A 20,121-nucleotide genomic window follows, 5' to 3' on the forward strand; every position below is an offset into this window, starting at 1 on the left:
TGTATTTAAGTTATATATATGTCATCCAGAAAAAAACCCTAAAGGTTAAGTTTTTGTTTAGAATGGAAGTGTCAGCCTCTGAGAAGAAAACTCACAAAGGGAAAGAAGATTTGCAACAATATCATCAGAAACCTGCAAATTGCAAGAAATTGCTTAGCAATTGCTGCTTGATAAAGCGAATATTTGCCTGGAAAAGTTTGAACTCTAAAGGTACCTTTCCTATTGAAATTTTTAGTTTGGGAGAAATTGTGTCTTTCTAAGAATTCAGATTTTTTGAAACTGTGGTACTCCTGATTTTAGCATCATTCAAGTTACAGGTACAAAAATTCTCTACTGCCTTGTCTCTATTGTGCAAACAAATTGAAAGTGGTAGAGTTTTGAGTCAGTATGCTTTATGATATGTGATATAAATAATTACACTGCATGAACATTCATTTTGCAGCACACCTGCATACTTTGTCTGGAGAAAAAATCCTTCATCATAAGATAAATCAATAAATATAAAATCATAGTAATTAAATTTATCAATTTATCAAGGCCCAATTTGAAAATCTGGTTTAATAAGAAAAATCTTCTTTGATCACAGCCAGAATATATTTACATGGAAATTACACAATCAATTCTTTTGTCTTTGAAGAAATGAAGGAAGGTAACATCCTGTCACTTTTATACGAAATGATGCTGTGTACTGCATTTATTAATAAATACTGAGAGCAATGTTTCTTTTTAAATATCTTATCCATTGAAGATCTGGCTTTTGTTTGGATAATACATTAAACAACAGCTATTCTCAAGTGATGGTGAATCTGCTGCACATCACAGGAATCACAACACACAGTTGTGATTTTTATTCAGCACTGATTTGTGTTGGAACCATCGAATCTGTACTTTTCCTCATTATGTAAAAATAAAATAGAACAAAAAATCCACCTTAGATAAGCCTGTTGTGGTTTGGCAGCATTGAGAGGGAAAAAAAACAGACCTTAATTATATTGAATTTGTATAAAATAGAATTAAAAAAATGTGTGACATTCTTTTGCCATGAAGAACTGAGTCACCATGCCTTGAGTGATCTGTTTTATTTATACACTTATTTTAATATGCTCCAGTTGCTTATTTTTAGCTAGATAAATACAGGCTACCTCTCTTCTTTAATTGCCCTTATCCCTGCATTATCCAAGTAAACATGCTTTTGTTGATGATGCTTTTTAATCTAAGCTGTTTAATTTAGCTATACTCGACCAGGAATTTTAAAACTTTAGGGTGATATTTCCAGTGAATTGCTGCTTTAATTGCTACGCATAATATGGTTTGCTAAATATATAATATTTGACTTGTGGTGGCTCTGTCAGTTTGTAACTGTCTTCAGCCTGTTTAGCTTGCACTTTTATTTATTTTCTGGTTGTTATTGGAGTTAATAAAGTAAAAAGGAACTTGCTGTAACTCTTTCAAAATACTCACCCCTTTGTGCAAAGGAATTCCATATTTTGTTCACTAGCTCCTTCCATAGTAAATGCTGTACAGCAGGTGAGTGTTCCTCACCTGTGCACTGAGTAGCTGTAGTGTCTAACTCTGAAACCAGTTCCACTGGGGGTAGTGGGTCTGTTTCTTTAGTACCTTTAAATTGGCTGATAATTTGTACCTTGGAAAACAGTATAACACAGTTAATATGAAATGATAGTTAAAATAAAGACTATATTTTGTCTTGCTAAAATGCTTTAGAAGATATGGGAGTCATTGTTAAGTAAGACTTATTTAAATTACTCTGGACTGTGCCAATAGAGGTAAAATCAGAATCCAAAAGAGTAAAACCTAAAATTTAACTATGAATATTGCCTTATCTAATGCCAAATGATAGCAAACATAAAGACCAAGAACATTTTGGTACTTTCAGGATCAACAAGACTGACTTCTGTGATTCTTGCAGCGCTATCTTCAGTAGTGCAGTTCTAGGTGATATCACAGACTGGATAGGATTTATTGGCCTTGAGTAACAGAGGCTACCAACAGCTGAAACATTATATATGGTATGTCCTTCAACTGGGTAAAGCTTCATACATATAAACCAGGGCATTTCTGACATGCCCTAGTCTTGGCAATACAGTGGCAATGCATTCTCTGGAATAAATCAGGTCTGTGAGAGGTGTGCTGTGATTTAACCTTCCTCCGTGTACCCATGACGCTGCTATGGCAGCTACAAAGCACCCAGGTACTGAGATATTTGGTCAGTACCTACTGTTCAGTGGGCAGGGGCCAGTTGGGTGTGCAAATGTTGCTGTGACAGCTCCTTACACTCAGGCATAACCGTGGTCAGATCAGATTTGCCGTTGGCTGAATTAAGCTACCTCACACTGATAAAATGGTATAAAAATAGTCACTATGCTGTTGAGGCTTGTATTTTATTAGTAAAAATCAACTGAAATGTTTTTGTTTACATATAACCATGAAGGAAATGAAGTTTGTACAGGCTGAATTATTTAATGATCCGTTGACATTGCAGCAGTTTGTAGCTGCAAATACTGTATAACAAAGGATATTTGATCTTTTAAAATAGAGATTATTTCTTCTCTCCAGTTTACTTTTAATGTTTTATTTGTATGATCTTGAAACTGAGACTGTCAACATGATATTTTAATATTATGGAATTAATTATCCTCTCAAAGACAATTTCCATTTATGAATTTAGAGCAGGGAAATGAATATTTGATTTACTGTAATGTTCAAATGTTTTAACTCTATTTTGAGAACAAATAATCTTAACTCTATGGTAAACTCTTTGAATGTCCTGGCCGTGGGATTGTCTCCCTGCTTCCACCATCTGTCGTACGAATAAGAGAAGAATGTTAAAACATAAATACTGGAAAGATAATTACATTCTTAACCCTTTTCTATGCAGCATTTAAACAGAAAGGAATTAATGCTTTTTTCGCTAAAGGATGAGAATAAAAACTGGCTTATTTTTCAAAAGTAAAGGGAATAACATAGCTGTAAATTGGAAACAATTCTATGCTAAAGACATATTTTCAGTTAATGTTCAAGGCTCAGTAGATTAAGTAATTCCTCGTACAGTAGCTTGGAAGAACTGGTCTCTTGTAATGTCTGAGTAACAGCTTCTGACTATTGCCACGCTTGCTACTTCTATGATGGATGGGCAGAAGGTGTTTGTTGAAAAATTGGAGGATTTATTTCTAAAAAATGACCAGCACTGAATCATCTTTTCACTAATTTAGCAACTTATTCAACGTAGGGCAGTTATGAGGCTTTCCTGGCTATTGCATGCCGTGACTATACATCTTGCTGCAAATTTTATTCCTAGTGAGAGACATCAAAAGGGCAACAAATTGTCCATCACAAAGATAAATTTGCACTGTTGACTCTGCATAAAACAGTGCTAAAATGTTGTAGATTATTAACTGTTAGTTATTTATAAAATATTCCCTAACCATATATTTATGAGTTAAGATACGAAAAATGTAGGAATATTCTAAGCTATCAATCGACCAGTGTATTTTTCTGTTTAAAGTAATACATTTAACAAAATATTTAAGGAAAATATATAGCCTAAGTTGTTTGGAACTAGCTAAATGTTCTGCCCTCTCTAGGATACTCTCATATTCTCTCAGATCTTGGATGCACGAAAAAATCCAGCTGGAGCTGATTGGTACTGGTTTCTCAAAAGTGGTCTTTCTGTGACTGTGATGATAGACAGTTTCCTATTAATTTATCTTTTTTTCCTGCATGCAAATATGTTGAGCAATACTTCGAAGTCAAGTCTTATCCATATATATAAAGGAAAGAAAAAAGAGAAGGAGAGAAAAATGACCATATCCTATGCTAGAGCCTCTACTCCATTCTGTTCTAGGTTGTCATGTGTAAATGAGTAACCCACAAATCTTTTGGATTGATAAATGCTCACTGAGCATTTTTTTCTAGCTTATTGTTATGTTGCTTTAAATGTATTAACTGCTGAAGAGATTAATGTATCTGAGCTATTGTACTCTTGAAGAAAGATAAGATAGAAATCTATTTTAAAAAAGACTCTTTCATGGCTTTAGGAAATAGAGAAAATGTTATCTGTTTTTTAGTGACTAGAAGAAGATAAACTTTTTTGAGAATTCAAATTGGGAAGTTTAGTCCATTTTGACTATCTGAAATATTTATGATAGTATTTTACATGTAGCTAAAGAGTATCATCACCAAAATGTTAATCTTAAGTAAGTTACACTATAACCCAGAAAAAAGTAACATAATTACAATTATATTCATGTTATGTGTTTTATAACTTTATAACACAGAAAATGAGTATCAATCAGTATTACTGTAGGTTTGCTTATTTACTTTTAAATAACCACCTAATTTACCTGAATGTCATTTGAATGAAAATCTTGGAGGAAAGTTTTTTTTTTTTTTTTTTTTTTTGGACAAGATTGCCTCTTTGGGATCATTGCAAATACTCACAAATATTGTATAGGTGGAACATTACTTAATCTGACAATGTTAGAGATATTTATAATCAACTGTGAATTATCACTGATTTCTTATTCAGAAAGGCAAAAGGTTTTGTGGTAGTTGATGTTTTATGGCTCATTATGCAAATATTATATTTTGTGTTACAAGTATTTCACCTTCTGCATAAATGTTGCATGTATATAACTGTCATGTCACCTTATTGAATGGTTTAAAAATATATTTAATTTGTTTGTAAAAATGACGCAAGTAGTGTGCTTTATTTTTCCTAGTTTAAGGGGTTTATTATAGCTAAATAATTCTCAGTATTAAAATGCACAGGCAGTTTTTTTGTGTTCCCTAAGTGTGAAAAAGATTGTATTCAATTATAATAAAACACAAAGGAAAGAAAAAGAAATGGAGAAATTAACCTATTTTTCTTTTTTTCTTGCTGTCCACCACAGCCTATTCACCCCACATGACCCCAAGCCAGGGACTTTGTATGAAAGAGACTTGGCACAAAGGCCAGGTGTGTTTTTGCTAAATACTAACTTTGAAAGACAAATCATGGCAATAAAATTAGAAGTTGTCCCTCGTGAATGACATTTTCTTTTAGATGTGCAGAATATAGTGATCTAATCTCACTAAGACACTAAGACTCTCTTTAGGGTGGCAGTAATAGTTAATGGCACAAATTAACAGGGTGGAGTATTATGTGGGAATGTTTGTTATCTTTTTGGTCATTTAAAATGAATTTGGAAAAAAAAATGATATCCACAACTTAGAGTCATTTCAAAGTGGTCATTACAGAGTGATTAATGTTTTGAAAGAGTCTTTTAGTGTGTATTTATGTCCAGACTTGACAGCTTGAGCAATGGGTGCAGCCAGTGACTGAGGATCTGACAAGAAGGTATGAAATTGATGTAGTATCATTTTTTGACTTGAGAAAGTTTACTGATTTGCCTCACAAAAGACTTGAATGTATCCCTTCTGAGAGTTTTCATGCCTTTTAAAGTTTTAAAAAGTAACACAGGCTATGATTGTGCCCACATCCCATGCTATACATAGATAGATGAAGGTTTGCTAACATTTTCAAATTTAAAAATCAAACATTGTAGAAATTTTGTAATAACGACTAGTTTACATTTTGGGAGGAATTTATATGTGCCTCTTCAGAGCCCTTGAAACAGTTAGTATCTGGAAAACTAAGTATTCTCCATAATTGTGTTTTTAAAGATGCTTAATACGAAGATAGCAACTTGCACAGAGCAGATTATAAGGTCAGGTCTTAGGATGAGTGTGCTGGTAGGGAGAAGGATATTTCATGGAAATTAGATTGCATCAGGGTTTGACATACACAGGATTAAATGTGCTCCAGAGTTAACCTCTGGGAAACATGGATCAGAAACATGCGGGTGCCGTTGCTGCTTCCTGCTTGGGTGGTTGCGGAGACGTTGCTCACGCGGTGGCTTCTCCTCTCCTGGGAGCTTTGCTGTGTCAGCAGGGGCTCTGGTGGACTCTGGCATTTGCCTCCCAATGATCCTCCCAACAGCATGTGGATCTCTAGAGCTGAATAGAGAGTTTGCAGGGGACTCAAAGATATTGCACACTGAAATTTGTTTTTTTCCATTGAGATCATTAATCCTGCTGTGAGCACTTGTGTTTTACTCAGCTACAGAAGGAATACAATGATTCTCCAATTCCGATTGTTTCTCTAGCTGAACTGGAGTTGCAGCTTCAAGGTGATGCAAACATTAAAAAAGTCAGTCGTAATATGAGGTGGAAAGTATGTACCTTGCAAAGCAGGGTGAAGTCACAGAATCACAGAATATTCAAGGTTGGAATGGACCTCTAGAGATCATCTAGTGCAACCTTCCTGCTCAAGCAGGCACACCTAGAGCATGTGGCACAGGGTGGCATCCAGAAGGGTTTTGAAGATCTCCAGAGAAGGAGACTCCACAACCCCCCTGGGTAGCCTGTTCCACTGCTCTGTCACCCTAACAGTAAAGACACTCCTCCTGATGCAGGCCAGGATCCCATTGGCCTTCTTGGCCACACTGCTGACTCAGGGTTAACTTAGTGTCAACCAAGACTCCCAGGTCCCTCTCTGTGGAGCTGCTTTCTAGCAGGTCGACCCCTAATCTGTACTGATGCCGGGGGTTATTCCTCCCCAGGTGCAGGACCCTACACTTGTCCTTGTTGAACCTCATGAGGTTCCTCTCTGCCCAACTCACCAGTCTGTCCAGGTCCCTCTGGATGGCAGCACAGCCCTCCGGAGTGTCGGCCACTCCACCCAGCTTGGTGTCATCTGCAAACTTGCTCAGGGTGCATTCTGTGCCCTCGTCCAGGTCATTGATGAACAAATTGAACAGCACCGGGCCCAGTACTGACCCCTGGGGGACACCACTGGCCACAGGCCTCCAGCTGGACTCGGCCCCATTTATGACCACCCTCTGAGCTCTGCCATCCAGCCAGCCCTCGATCCACCGCACCGTGCACTCGTCTAGTCCACTCTCCCGGAGCTTCTGTATGAGGATATTATGGGAGACAGTGTCAAAAGCCTTGCTGAAGTCAAGGTAAACAACATCCACGGCTCTCCCCTCGTCCAGCCAGCCTGTCATCCCATCATAGAAGGCTATGAGGTTCGTCAGACATGACTTCCATGCTGACTGCTCCTCAGCAGCTTCTTCTCCTCCATATGCCTGGAGATTCTCTCTAGGATGAACCGCTCCATCACCTTTCCAGGGACAGAGGTGAGGCAGACCGGCCTGTAATTGCCCGGCTCCTCCCTCTTGCCCTTTCTGAAGACTGGAGTGACGTTGGCTCTCTTCCAGTCCTCGGGCACCTCCCCTGCTCTCCAGGACCTCTCAAAGATGATGGAGAGAGGCTGAGCAATAACGTCGGCCAGTTCCCTCAGCACTCTTGGGTGCATCCCATCTGGGCCCATAGATTTTTGAGTGGCCAGTTTGCCTAAGTGATCCCTAACCCAATCCTTCTCAACCCGTGGAAGGTCTTCCTCTAGCCCATTTACATCTCTTCCATTTGAGCCCTACAGTTCATGGGGGTTCGCCTTAGCAGTAAAGACAGAGGCAAAGAAGGCATTTAGTTAAAACTCTGCCTTCTCGGCATCCTCCGTCACCAAGGCCCCTTCCCCATTCAGCAGCGCACTAACATTTTCCCTTGTCTTCCTCTTGCTATTGATATACTTATAGAAACCCTTCCTGTTGTCCCTGACATCCCTCACCAACTCTAATTCCGCTCGGGCTTTGGCCTCTCATTTATAAATCTGATGTCTAACTATCTCTACAGATGTTTCCTCATTGTTTTACGAAATGTCACTGTTTCTTCTTTTTTAAAAAAATGGTTGCCAATTTCTTGCAAATGTGTTACTTAAAACTCAATTTCCAAGGATCAGAGCTTTGCAATATAATACCTAGAGGACCACCACTCTAAGGAAACTAATACATATCTTCTACTGAAACAAAATAACTTCTATATAGCCTCCATGCTCACAGTGTCGTTGATTTCTATTGTGTCTGCCAACTGCTACTTTTTTATTTCAACATATTCTATCAATCAAAAACTAATAGGCCAAAGAAGTGCATTAGATTAAGTGGAAGGATTTTTATATTCATAGGATACTTAGAAAATGGAATTAAACTTTAAAATATCTTGCCACTTTCTATCTGGGCATTATTCCAGAAATTTAAGTGGCTAAATATATTGAGAGTATTTGAGATTAAATGGTGGCTCCAAATGTCGTTTTATAAATGGTATGGCACATAAAGAACTGAATTTGTTGTGGTGGTTAATGATATCTACATCTTATTTACTGAATTGTATAGAACAAAGGCTGCTAGTGTGGTGTAACACAACTGTTGGCGTGAGCATCTGTCCCTGCAACAAAACAACAAAACCGGAGGTGTCACAGAGCAGTTCTATTGCAGATCTAGTAAGCTGACCAAAGCAGCTATTTTGAAGAATGCAAAAATACTTTCATTTCTTTTTGTTTTGTTTTTAATTAAAGCATTATGACTGGATAACTTTTAAACAAAGGCTTAAATGGAAAGGAAAAAGTGTATTTTAGAAGCAGAAAGTTAGGGCATACCGAGTGAGGGAAAAACAATAAGGAACAAATGAACCAGAACAACTAAAATAACGAAATTGCATGTTACTTTGTTTGCTTTTTCATTTAATTTATTGCTGCTGTTGCCTTTCTTGAACACTTGTTTGCACTGGAGTCTGCGCTGTGGTCCTGACAGCTTTTCTGGGAGATGAGGATTCTGACAGGGCAAATTTCCCCTCCTTTCAGCCCAAAAGGAGGGAAGTGGGAGGACGTGGTGCTCTTACTTGCTGTGATAATGCCATCCTGCTGGGACCTCCCTGCTGTTCTTGCAAGTAGCATTATTGTCTTGGCAAGGAGATGTGTTCTCGGTTGTGCTTTAATTTTCTTACTCATCCTCTCTGTGTGCAAGAGAGTAACAAAAAGTCCATAAGGAGCTGAAATTCTTTACAGGGCCCTTTAAGCATTTTGTGGGCACAAGGGCTATGTTACTCATACGTGGCAGCATTGCAACTGAATTTTATGGATCATTTCAGCCAAATGCCAGTAAATTTTTCCTGTGTAGCAAAGCAGAAGGCATACTTGCTTTTGTGGATGCCACAGAAAATGATGCTGGAAATATTTAGCTAGCATAAGCACTTTTTGTACTTTCCTCACTCTTGAAGCCAGCTTGATACACAGAAGAATTGTAACAGGTGAACACCTCAGGGTATAATACCTGCAAGTCTCTAAAAATCCTCTACTAATGCACTGTTTTAATTTGTGGTATCTTTGGCCCTGAGCTAGTTAGATGAATTGGGAACCTGGGATCATCATTCCCAGCTGCAGAAAAAGAAAACTCTGCTTCTGACAATACAATAACTCAAGAGGTAGGGCAACAGAAACGTGCAGCTGGTTTCATTATCCTCCTTTGCCCTAAGCAGAGGCACAAGTCAAGGCCATCCTGAACAGAACAGCATAGGTGACAGTAAGAATACTGGGGATTTAAACCTATGTCACATCATCCTCTTCCTCCGAGTATAACTAACATGAGTTCCTTAGATTTCCTTGCTACTCCTGCTGTACACATGTATCTAAAACCATAAATTTACAGTTAGTGATGTAGCATCTATCAGCAGCATTTTAGTAAGTGTCTGTGTTTGTGTTTATCTTTACACATTTTAGTTGGGAGATAAAATATGTTAACTTGAGACCCTTCAGCTGATAAGAGCTACCTTCCCAAGGTAGAATAGTTTAACTGCTTTTAACTATGTGTCTTAGTGGCATGAAATTCATACCACTTCTGATATGAGGAAGATGAAAAATGACAGCCAAATTTAGGTGGAGAAGAAATTTTGAGATATATTCCTACTTGAAATTTAACTCTGTGTTCCTGAATCTCAACATCATCAACTGTGAGAAAATATCTGTAAAGCAAGTTTTTCTGTCTTTCTACTATGTATATGGGGTACGATGAGCTACTACAACTATCAGTTTCTTAGCTATTAATTTTGTTTAAAAGGGAAAATAAAATGTCTCCACTTTTTATTTATATTTTTATAACAGGTGATGAAAAGGATTGTAGAAATATTTATAAGGACGATAATAGAGCAATTCCTAGGAGTGGCTAGAAAGTAGCGAACAAAACAGGATGCAGAAAAGCAAACAAGTACTCATAGATAATTTATGTTAGTGATTGGATTTCTGCTGCCACAGAGTTCCTATGTGATGTTAGAAGAGTCAGTTAAAGCAAACTCTAGGGATTGTCGCTGTGTATCCGTGGCTCCTGAGTGGGAATCCTTAGGGTTTGATCTGCAGAGTATTGAGCTCTCTCGGCGTTGCCAGCTCTGCTTTGAACATATATGAAAGGCTGTGTAATCAGCACTGTGAGAATGGGCGTCATGAGTTTCTAACCAAGTGCCCAAGTTAGTCAATACCTTTGATCTTAATCTCACTGTGCTTCTGTTCTGCAAAGAGTGGGAATAATAACACCCTCTCATCTCACAGAGCCATTAATATAAATGTAGTCATGTCTGCGAAGTACCCAGACACTAGTGATCAACAACGTTAAAAACTATTTTCAGCTCAGACTTTCAATAATGTTCAGTAAGTAAAGTATGGGGGCACCAAATGTGGAATGAGTGAAGTTCTGAATTTGGTAAATGACTGCCATCTGTGATTTAAATTAACTTATCAAAACAAATTCCTGTTAAAATGACAATACACCATCATGTCACTAATAGATTCTACCACAGTATATATATAGAAAGAGGCCGAATTAACACTCCATAGAGAGCTGTAGTTCTTTCCTTTCGTAACCTCTACATACTAGTATTTACCATGACCATACAGCTCTTATATTATATACTTCCTGGTTTATATATATATATGTATATGTGTGTGTGTGTGTATATATATATTTAGCAAGATTTATGAGTGTGAAAATCCTATAGCACAAAATTCAGATATCAGATTGCAATTCCTCCTAAATGCCTGAGTACACATATTTGATTGATTAAAAGATCTGCCTGAAGATATGACCGAAAAGTGTGAGGTAAGAAATGTGTGAAGAATGCAGTCAAATATGTTTATCTTTCAATTAGTTATGTAATTTTGAGTCTTGGCTCACTGAAATAAATGAGAATCCTGCCATACATTTTATCATGACGAGACTTTCACTTATAATTGAATTTATAAAAATAACTTTATTATTTAATATGGTCAAACTTTTGTTTTAGAGGCATACACAATGTCACACTTCTGTTTGCTTTGTGAAGTTTTAATGTGTACCATATTTAATGTGTCCCAATGCCTAACTTATTTAACAGATATCCCCACTTTATTTATTTTGAATAAAGTAAAGAATGAAGTCTCTAAGTGTTAGAAGGAAAAGAGGAAGTTTGTGAGTTTTCATTATCAAAATCAAATTACAGAAATGAAAGAAGCAATACAGATTTATTCAGTTAAGCTACAATTGATTCTATACTGAAAACTAATCAGTATACTATAATTGAAGATATATTTTTGGACCAATGTACCAGCTGGTATCACAGATGGTACAGATGGCATAAGGCTCTTTAATGGAATAAAGATAATGTGCTGGCACGAAGAGAGTTGAGTATATGAACACGTGATTTTTTTCTCCATTACAAACTGTCTAATAAGTTTGATTTTAACTGATCACAACCGACACATTTGTATTCCACAGATCTAGATAAATATTAAAGTCAATACTTTGCAGAAAGGGTTCATGGAAAAAGAATATTAGTGCAACTTATTAGTCCAAAAAAAGCTATGATGCCACAGTAGGCAATAACTCAGTAATGAGTACCTTGTAGTTTAAAAGAAAGAATTGTGAAGCATTGATGGTAGTAGAGGGATCTCACTGGATACCATGGGTTTTACTGAACTTCTTTTATTTTAATCTTTGATGTCCAATAGTGTAGTAGTGGATTTAGAAGATTTTTTTCCTATTCCTTGTTCCTGTACTCCCTTTGCTTTGTCTATTTTGTCACTTCTCTATACTTTGGATTTGTTAATCTCTAAGCCTTCTTGCTTATGAATGTTGTTGAACAATATCAGATGTGCAGTTAAAATTCCATTTTGATCAAGAAACAGTTTACCAATTTCATAAGCAGACAGACAAGTTGTGGCTCTTTCAGTCACAGATTTGGCAAGATGTTGCTAGACAAGGTCTTTTCTTGATGTCTGAAATAAATTTACCTGCCATTGACAAAAGTTGCCACTAGGAATTTTGCTGATATTTAACCAATTGCTGCCACCAGATTCCATTTTCTTCTTTTGTATTCAAACTTGCTGCATTCATCAGAAATCAATTGTTAAATCTTTTCAGGTTAGACAAAACCTTCTCTAAAAATAATTAAGCTATTGTTCCACATGCCTATATTGCTGCAGCATATTTGACAGAGCATTATTATTTTAGATGTATTTCAAGAACACATTTATAGTTGTAGGAAATAGCTTGTTAGCAAACTATCTTTAAATATGTTTGATAAAATGAATACAGTATTGCAGTCATTCCTTTTTCCATAGTTAATTGTGACAACCTTGGCAACAACACAAATTAATGGGAGTTGCTCATTAAACCACCATTCTGTGTGGGTTCTGCCAAGAGGGAACAATTTTTTTATATATTATTGGAATGTTTCTATTTTTTGGAGGGTTTTGTTTTTTTTGTTTTGTTTTCCGACTGCTATCTGTTCAGGGCTTGATGTAATTTGATGCATATTGAAACTATACTGACACCTATTTCAGAAAGAACAACTTGTAGAAATTTGCAGTTATTGCTGTTGAGTGAATAAAATCTGATTTTTGTGGTTTCTGTATTATTAAAAATGGAATTATGTTCAATATACTCAAGAAGTCAACACTTTCACAAAAAACAGGAGGGAGCAATTCTGAGTAAGAGTAAAGATAACACACTATTATTCTGCCATTTCATTTTTATGCAGATTGCAGATTGAAAGCTGGTAAAATTCTGACATTGCATTCATGAGAAATGAAAGATTAACCTGAACCTTTTATTTATCTTCCTCTTTATTTTGCTATTCGTTTTAGTCCATTTTTCTCTCCGTGCTTGGAAACTACAGACTCTGATCTCCTCTTTGAAAAAAAAGTATGGAAGATTCTTCCTTCAGTATCTTAAAGCCCTTTGATCCATTTTCCCTTGGACCTTTGAAATAACAGCTGTTTTATGTTCCAGTTATGTTACAATTATTCCTGTTACTATTAATAATATTCTTTAGTTTATTTAATGGCTCAGAATAGATTGTCTAGATTGCCATTAACTTTCTCTTTTTGTTTTTGTAACGCTGGTTCAATAAGGGATTTGAACTTGTGTGAACCTCCATCATGATTTTGAGAGATTTTGAAACAGAAATTGATTTTTTCTTTTTTTTTTTTTTCTTTATTCTCCTTCCCCCTCTCCCTGAAACATATCCCTTGCTTCTCCACACACCATCTATATTGACTGTGTTGGAAATATTCTGGCTTTCAGACCTTGGCTGACCTCAGTTGCATAATACACTGTTCAGTTTACAGTAGAATGGGAAATTTTGAAAAAGAACTGCAGATAAAATTGATGGGCACTTTGTTCCAGGAGCCATGCTTCAGCACCTGGAAACAAACCCATTGTGTGGACCAATGGCTCCCAGTCCTGTTTCTAAATGCAAGATATATGTATGACTTTTTTATTATTAATTTTTTTTGAGCAATATCTTGGATAAATTCCAGGATTCCAAAATATTGAGTATTTGCGTCCTACTTATTCATAATTGCATTTCTTGAGTTAGGGCTGAAAATTGAAAACTTCCTGAATTTTAACATAATATGCACATGGGAGATACTAGTGCATTTCAGTAGGTGATAAGTATTTTGAAGTAAACTGTATAGCCCAGAATGTAGCATCTCCTTTCAGAGCAGAACTGATTGTGTTAGTATTGCATTGCGCTCTCAGAGAAGTGTTTTTTGTAAATGATGTGTAAATGAGAGGTGCAAATGATTTTTCTTCATTGTCAGCTATAAAAATATCCTTAACCTTTGATGGAAGAATATAGGGAAATTTGTTCCCAGCTCTCATAGCCGCGTAGCTTCAGCTCAGTTTTTTTTTGTTTGTTTGTTTTGTTTTGTGCTGTCCACTTTTTTTAGCAATATACACTTCTACAACTTGATTAAAAATTAAAAATGAGAAATGGCATCCTATGTGCACCAGAGATAAAATGACTTTGCTAAGGATAAGGCTGTGGAGAAATGGGTCTTCTTTCACAGAAATTGAATCCACCAGCATTTCTAAAAACCTAGTAATGTTCTTTGATATCCTCCGAGTGAAACGTTTTATAACATAGTTATCTTACTTATCTTTATTTCTTCCTCATAGTTCACAATTTCCATCTGAGAATCTTTATTTTTCATTAATTTAATAAATGCTCTCATTTGAGACAATTTATAGTTTCCTTTTTCAGGGAAAGAATTTGTAATCAAAATACTCTGTAAGTTCACAAGTTCCTATATTCATAACTATTCCCATGTGAAGTAACCATTATTGGAGGAAAAAAAAAATCAACTTATAACATTATGAGAACTTTCCTCAGGTAATATTTTATGATCTTTAGCACTTACTATTTTATTAATGAAGTGCTCAAAGCACTTAATAAAGCACTCATATCTGATTAATCACCTAAGTTAAAGGTATCAGATTATTACACTTTGGAAGTGTTCAATGCTTCCACCTAAAATCACAGAATCACAGAATGCTTAAGGTTAGAAGGGACCTCTAGAGATCATCTAGTCCAGCCCCCCTGCACACGCAGGGACACCCAGAGCACGGGACACAGGGCGGCATCCAGGCGGGTTTTAAAGATCTCCAGAGAAGGAGACTCCACAACCTCTCTGGGCAGCCTGTTCCAGGGCTCTGTCACCCTCACTGATAAGAAATTTTTCCTTTTTATTTTATTTTATTCTTTCTAGTATGCTACTTTATGTATCGTAAATTAGAAGTCAATATTTGCTTTCAGACTGCGAAAATACATTGAAATTGAAAGCCATTAGCCTGAAGCTATAATACCTATTTAATATATGTTCTTTTATGCACAAATATATCCTCTGATGCATGTAAATTAAAATATAAATTTAACATTCAGGCACATAATTGAAGGATGGATGTTCTTTCTTCACTTGATCTGCTTAGATCACGCGAATCAAAATTTTTCACAGAAATATGGATCAAACCACAAGTATATATACAAACATACATATAGATATGTCTCTGTATACAATGCTATATAAATACACATATAAAAATATTCCTTGTTATATTTATATCTGTATTATATAATTTTTATTACATGTAATTTAATAAATTAAAATGATTATTAAAGCCAATCGATTAATTATATAATAAATTAAATATTTAATAGATATATAATAAATATAAAAGGAATTCATATAATTAAATTATATATAGCATATAATATTTACCATGATAAATATTATATTTTTATATTGGGAAATAATGGGCAAGTGCTAGTGTGGGAGCTCCGTGGGGCCAATTAGGCTGCTCAGCAGTACTAGCTGTAGCGGGCACTGTGCCACAAAACCAGAGCAGTGCTGTTTTCAAGGCACAGCTACTGGCTATACAGTATGCATTGGCTATACACTTACTCAGGGCTAATTCTCACTCCTTCCTCCTCCTTTGACAACTTCAAATACAGAAAATAAAAAGGCTTTGAGTTTCTTGTGGGCACGTGTGGGCTGGGGTCCCCTGAAGGTGTGTGCACAATGTCAGCCTCAGCAGATGGCACGAGGAGGCTGCTGCCACTGAACTACCTGCCAGGTACTCACATTGCCCCCTTGTCCTTCCCACCTGATGGCTGCGTGTGAGCAAGTCATTTCCCTTCCTGTCATCTCTCTTATCCAGTCAGTAAAATCAGGCTAATGGCATAGCTCTAGACAGCTTCAGAAGATGATACAGAGGTTGTCAGAGGAGACCTCCGTTTCTTCTAGTCATTACCACAACGGAGATATTAGTAGCACCTGTGAGTAGAGATCTGCAAACTTCTAATTGCTAACTTTGATAACTATTTTGGAGTTTTGAAACTCCAGAGAAACTATTGCTTGAGATTGAGAAATTCACTTAATGTCTTCAGAAAATGTCTTCTTCAGGTATAAACTGTTAGGAAAATATATGTTTGGTACAAACTTTGAATTAAGAAGCAAGATCCTTTAAAAACAATAATCTTGGTTTCTTTCTTTAGAACAAAAATGCTTTATTGAAGAAAGCGTGGATCCACAAAATCAGTCGAACCAAATCATAAGTATTTGGTGAAAAAAGTTTTGGATAAAGATCTTCCAGCTATATCAGTCAATTCCTGTAATTACAAAAAAAAAAAAAAAAAAAAAGTTGTGGAGTAGTTGTAATGAGTAGATGGACAAAGAGAGATGGAGTACCAAAACTGCAGATGTTCAGGCTAAGCCATATTCAGAAGATATCACTAAAATATTTCTGCTTTATACTGAAGTCCATCATGATGTTAACGCCTCCCTTAATGAATTAGGTACACTTTGTATACCGTCCTTTTTTTTTCAGTGAGTTGTACATCATTTATCATCTTCAGAAAAACACTGGTATGATTTCCAGGTGGCTAAAGACTGTGAGAAGAAATTAATGATTGTAAAGTATGATTAATAACTTATTTACTCTTCTTTCTTATAGCAACACAACAGTGTATATATTCCAAGTGCTCTATAATTAGTAAGCAGGATAATATACAGTACATACAGCAGGTTATTCCCTGCAGAAAAAAAATCATTCAGCAAACTAAAAATTCGATAAGAAATACCATGATAGTATCTTTTGGCCTACAGTGTATTTGAAGCGCTGGCAGGAGGTGCTGTCAACTCCAAGGATCTCCATGTTATTTAGGTCAGACTTACCATCTGTCTCAGGTGGTTTCAGCGGTGATCTCCTTGGCTTCAACGTTATCCTCTCCTGTGGGAAACAATCTGTTTTCTCCTAGAGCAGCCTTGTGATGATAAATAGGGGTCTATATGGGAAACTTGCAGGTGCTAGTTCTGAGCAAGGAGGGACCAAGGGTGGGTTTATGGTTGTACCTGATGACCTTAAATGTCTCTTCCAACCATAAAGATTTGACGATTCACCATCTGTTGGCTAGGGAGTCTTTTCAACTCTGAAGGTCTGATAAGGGTGTTGCCTAATTTCAATAAAAAATTAATAAAAACAATAAAAGCAAAAGTATGCATGCCTGTGGAGTGAGAAGACCTACCATATACTTTAAAAGATTTACTGTTCCTGCTGTCAAAAGGAAAGGTAGTCAAAATATCCTACATAATTATAATTTTATCATGGAAAATAAAAGAGAAGAAAACATTTTCCTTTCTGCTTCTGGAACAATGAACAACTCTTCAGAATAAGCTACATCAGGTGACATGCGGGAATGCTCAGACTATGCATAATGACTATAACCAATTTTTTCAGGGGAAGGAAATAGAAAGAAACACGTATAATAAAAATGACTGGTTTTAGTTTTTTTCTTTTGTTGAACTTTTGAGTTTCGCTAGCATAAGAAGGGCTGTATTGATTGATAAGAAGGACCACGATTGATGTTGATCTTAATGATGAGTATGAGAATACCTTGAGACTTGAGTGGTTGGGACTTGGCTTCTTTAGTGAATGAAATTTCAAATAAGAAGTATCTTAATGTTTATAAAAATAATAAAATACGTCTTTTGTTTCATAGTCTTGTTTTTTTACATGATTTACTGTAGAAAAATCATTTAATAAAATACCTCTTAAGGAATTTTTCTACTTTTGAGCTGAAATTATATAATACAAAAATTATATCTTTAGATTGCAACAATAGGACTGGTCAAGAAATGCTGAAAGGCTTAATATCCTTTTCAGTTTATCAACAATAAACACCAAAATTTCTATTTCCAGATTTGTTTTAATTCCTTCTACCTATCAAAAGAAATGTTAAAGAAAAAGGTTAAGGTATTAAGATTTGTAAGAATACAAAATTCTCAAAAGCAATTCCAAAGAAAATCTGTTTTTGGCTCAGGTGCATGCTAGCAGCAGACAACTTCTGTTTGGCCTTCAGCAGAGCTATTTATACTTTGCGATTCACTGAGAACAGTGTCTTAGGTTGTTACTACTTTCCCTCTCTATAAATTATTTTTTGAAAACAGCTCTTGAGAATACTATTCAAACATGTATTTAATAATTTTGTTTGCAATGTTAAAAAATGCCCCCATTGTCTTGTTATTCACTCCAAGTGATGGCACTGGGCGTTTCATTCAGAGAAAGAAAATCCTTGTCATACCAATACTGAAAAGCATGTGATCTTTTTTGTGTCCTGAAAACTCCAACCCATTTTCCCTCTGGAAGTGAATTAGTGGGAAAAGAAAAGATGACAACACACAACCTCCTCACAAAACCAAAATGCTTTAAAAAAGCAGCGGAAGCTTGCCTGGTGAAAATGGTTAGTTGTGTGCAAGGTTTGCTCTGGCATCCTGATGTATTTATGAGTAGCCCTTCCCAAGCAGAGGACCTGCCAGGTACTCTTGTTATCCATCCAGGACACTGTGACCAGCCAGGATATCAAGTATTCCTCATTGGCTGAGGCCTTCACATGCTACTGAGAGAGTGATGGCCAGTGCAAATGGTAAGGCAGTTAGGAGATGGAGTTATCTAACCATGCCTTGGTTTTGTTTTTTCTGTTTTTTCCCCATAAGTTTATCATGTTTCCGTGTGCTCTTCAATGTGATGGTTTAATACAGCCTTGAGGGAAAGGGTGGCATCTTGCCCAGTCTCCTGAGAAAGGCTGACAGTTTGGGGAATGATCCATGTGCTTTGCTGCTTTGTAACTCTGATTTCCTATTGATTTTTTTCATGTTGGATTACCTGTGGCCTAAGTAGAAACTCTCTGATTCAGTTTGAAACCTATTTAAACTCTGTTGTTTGCTAATATACCTGTTATATCCTTTTTCGTTTCCCTGACATAAATTACATTTAGCCTGTGCATTGCAAACTAAGTGGTCATATGCACTGAGCTATAAACTACACACCAGCAAACAGCTGCAAGTTAGAGAGAGGAGTTTTATATAAAAGATGTTATGTTAACAAATAGCTTGCGGGCTGACATTCAAGCAAAGGTTGCTATAATACAGGCTCAGTCCTATTCCTTTGCTTTCCCAGATACTTTCAGTAATTTATTTTGTTTTTATCCCTGCAGAGCAACTCCCTCAACCAATAAATTTCTGGAGGAAATTCTGCCAAATAGTTGTATCAGTGCTCTTACCCAGTGGTTAGACACTGACTGTCCTCACTGGTGCAGTAACGTGTCATTATGCTGGAGAAAGAAATAGTGATTTATATTTTTTCTTATTTATTACTTATTCTCCTTTAAATTTTGTAATATTATGTTTGTGAACAGAATTAAACTCATCTTGTTTTAGCTGTTTAGATGGACATATAGTAAAAATCAAATCATATTAATTTTGTCTCCACCTACAGAAAGCATCATTGTGTTTTTGACGTATCATCTACAATGGACAGAGTTGTAAGCAATATGCAGACAGAAAAGTCCTGCATTTTTCTCCTTATTTTCAACTTTTCTGGTTTTAGTAGGTTGGTTGCCTCAAGGTGCAGGACCTTAACAGTAATAATTTGTTTCACTAGTAAGCATTATAAGATGACTAAACAACTAGTTTACATCAATAGCATTTCTAATATGCCACAACAGAGCATGTGTTACTCTGGCATGGGCAGGTTGGATGCAGCCTTGCTGTGCAGGCGATGATACATGGTGAGTACCTGCACAGGTGCCAATGCTTTGGTCTTTGCTGATAGAAAAAACAGCTTTGCCAAAATGCAAAATATTTGCTTTAAGTAACACACAAAATGTTACTCTTAACAGACAACAATAAAAATAAAATAAAATAAAATAAAATAAAATAAAATAAAATAAAATAAAATAAAATAAAGCTTTCATTTGTGGTAAGAGTTTTCTACAGCCCATGCACACACAAACCCAGCAGTGTTTCACAGTTGCAGCTATGGAAGTGGGTGATTTGGCACAGGTGGGACCAATGTGTCT

The sequence above is a fragment of the Nothoprocta perdicaria genome, unplaced genomic scaffold (assembly GCF_003342845.1).
Source record: "Nothoprocta perdicaria isolate Ctin4 unplaced genomic scaffold, notPer1 scaffold_2, whole genome shotgun sequence".
NCBI classification, from domain to species: Eukaryota; Metazoa; Chordata; class Aves; order Tinamiformes; family Tinamidae; genus Nothoprocta; species Nothoprocta perdicaria.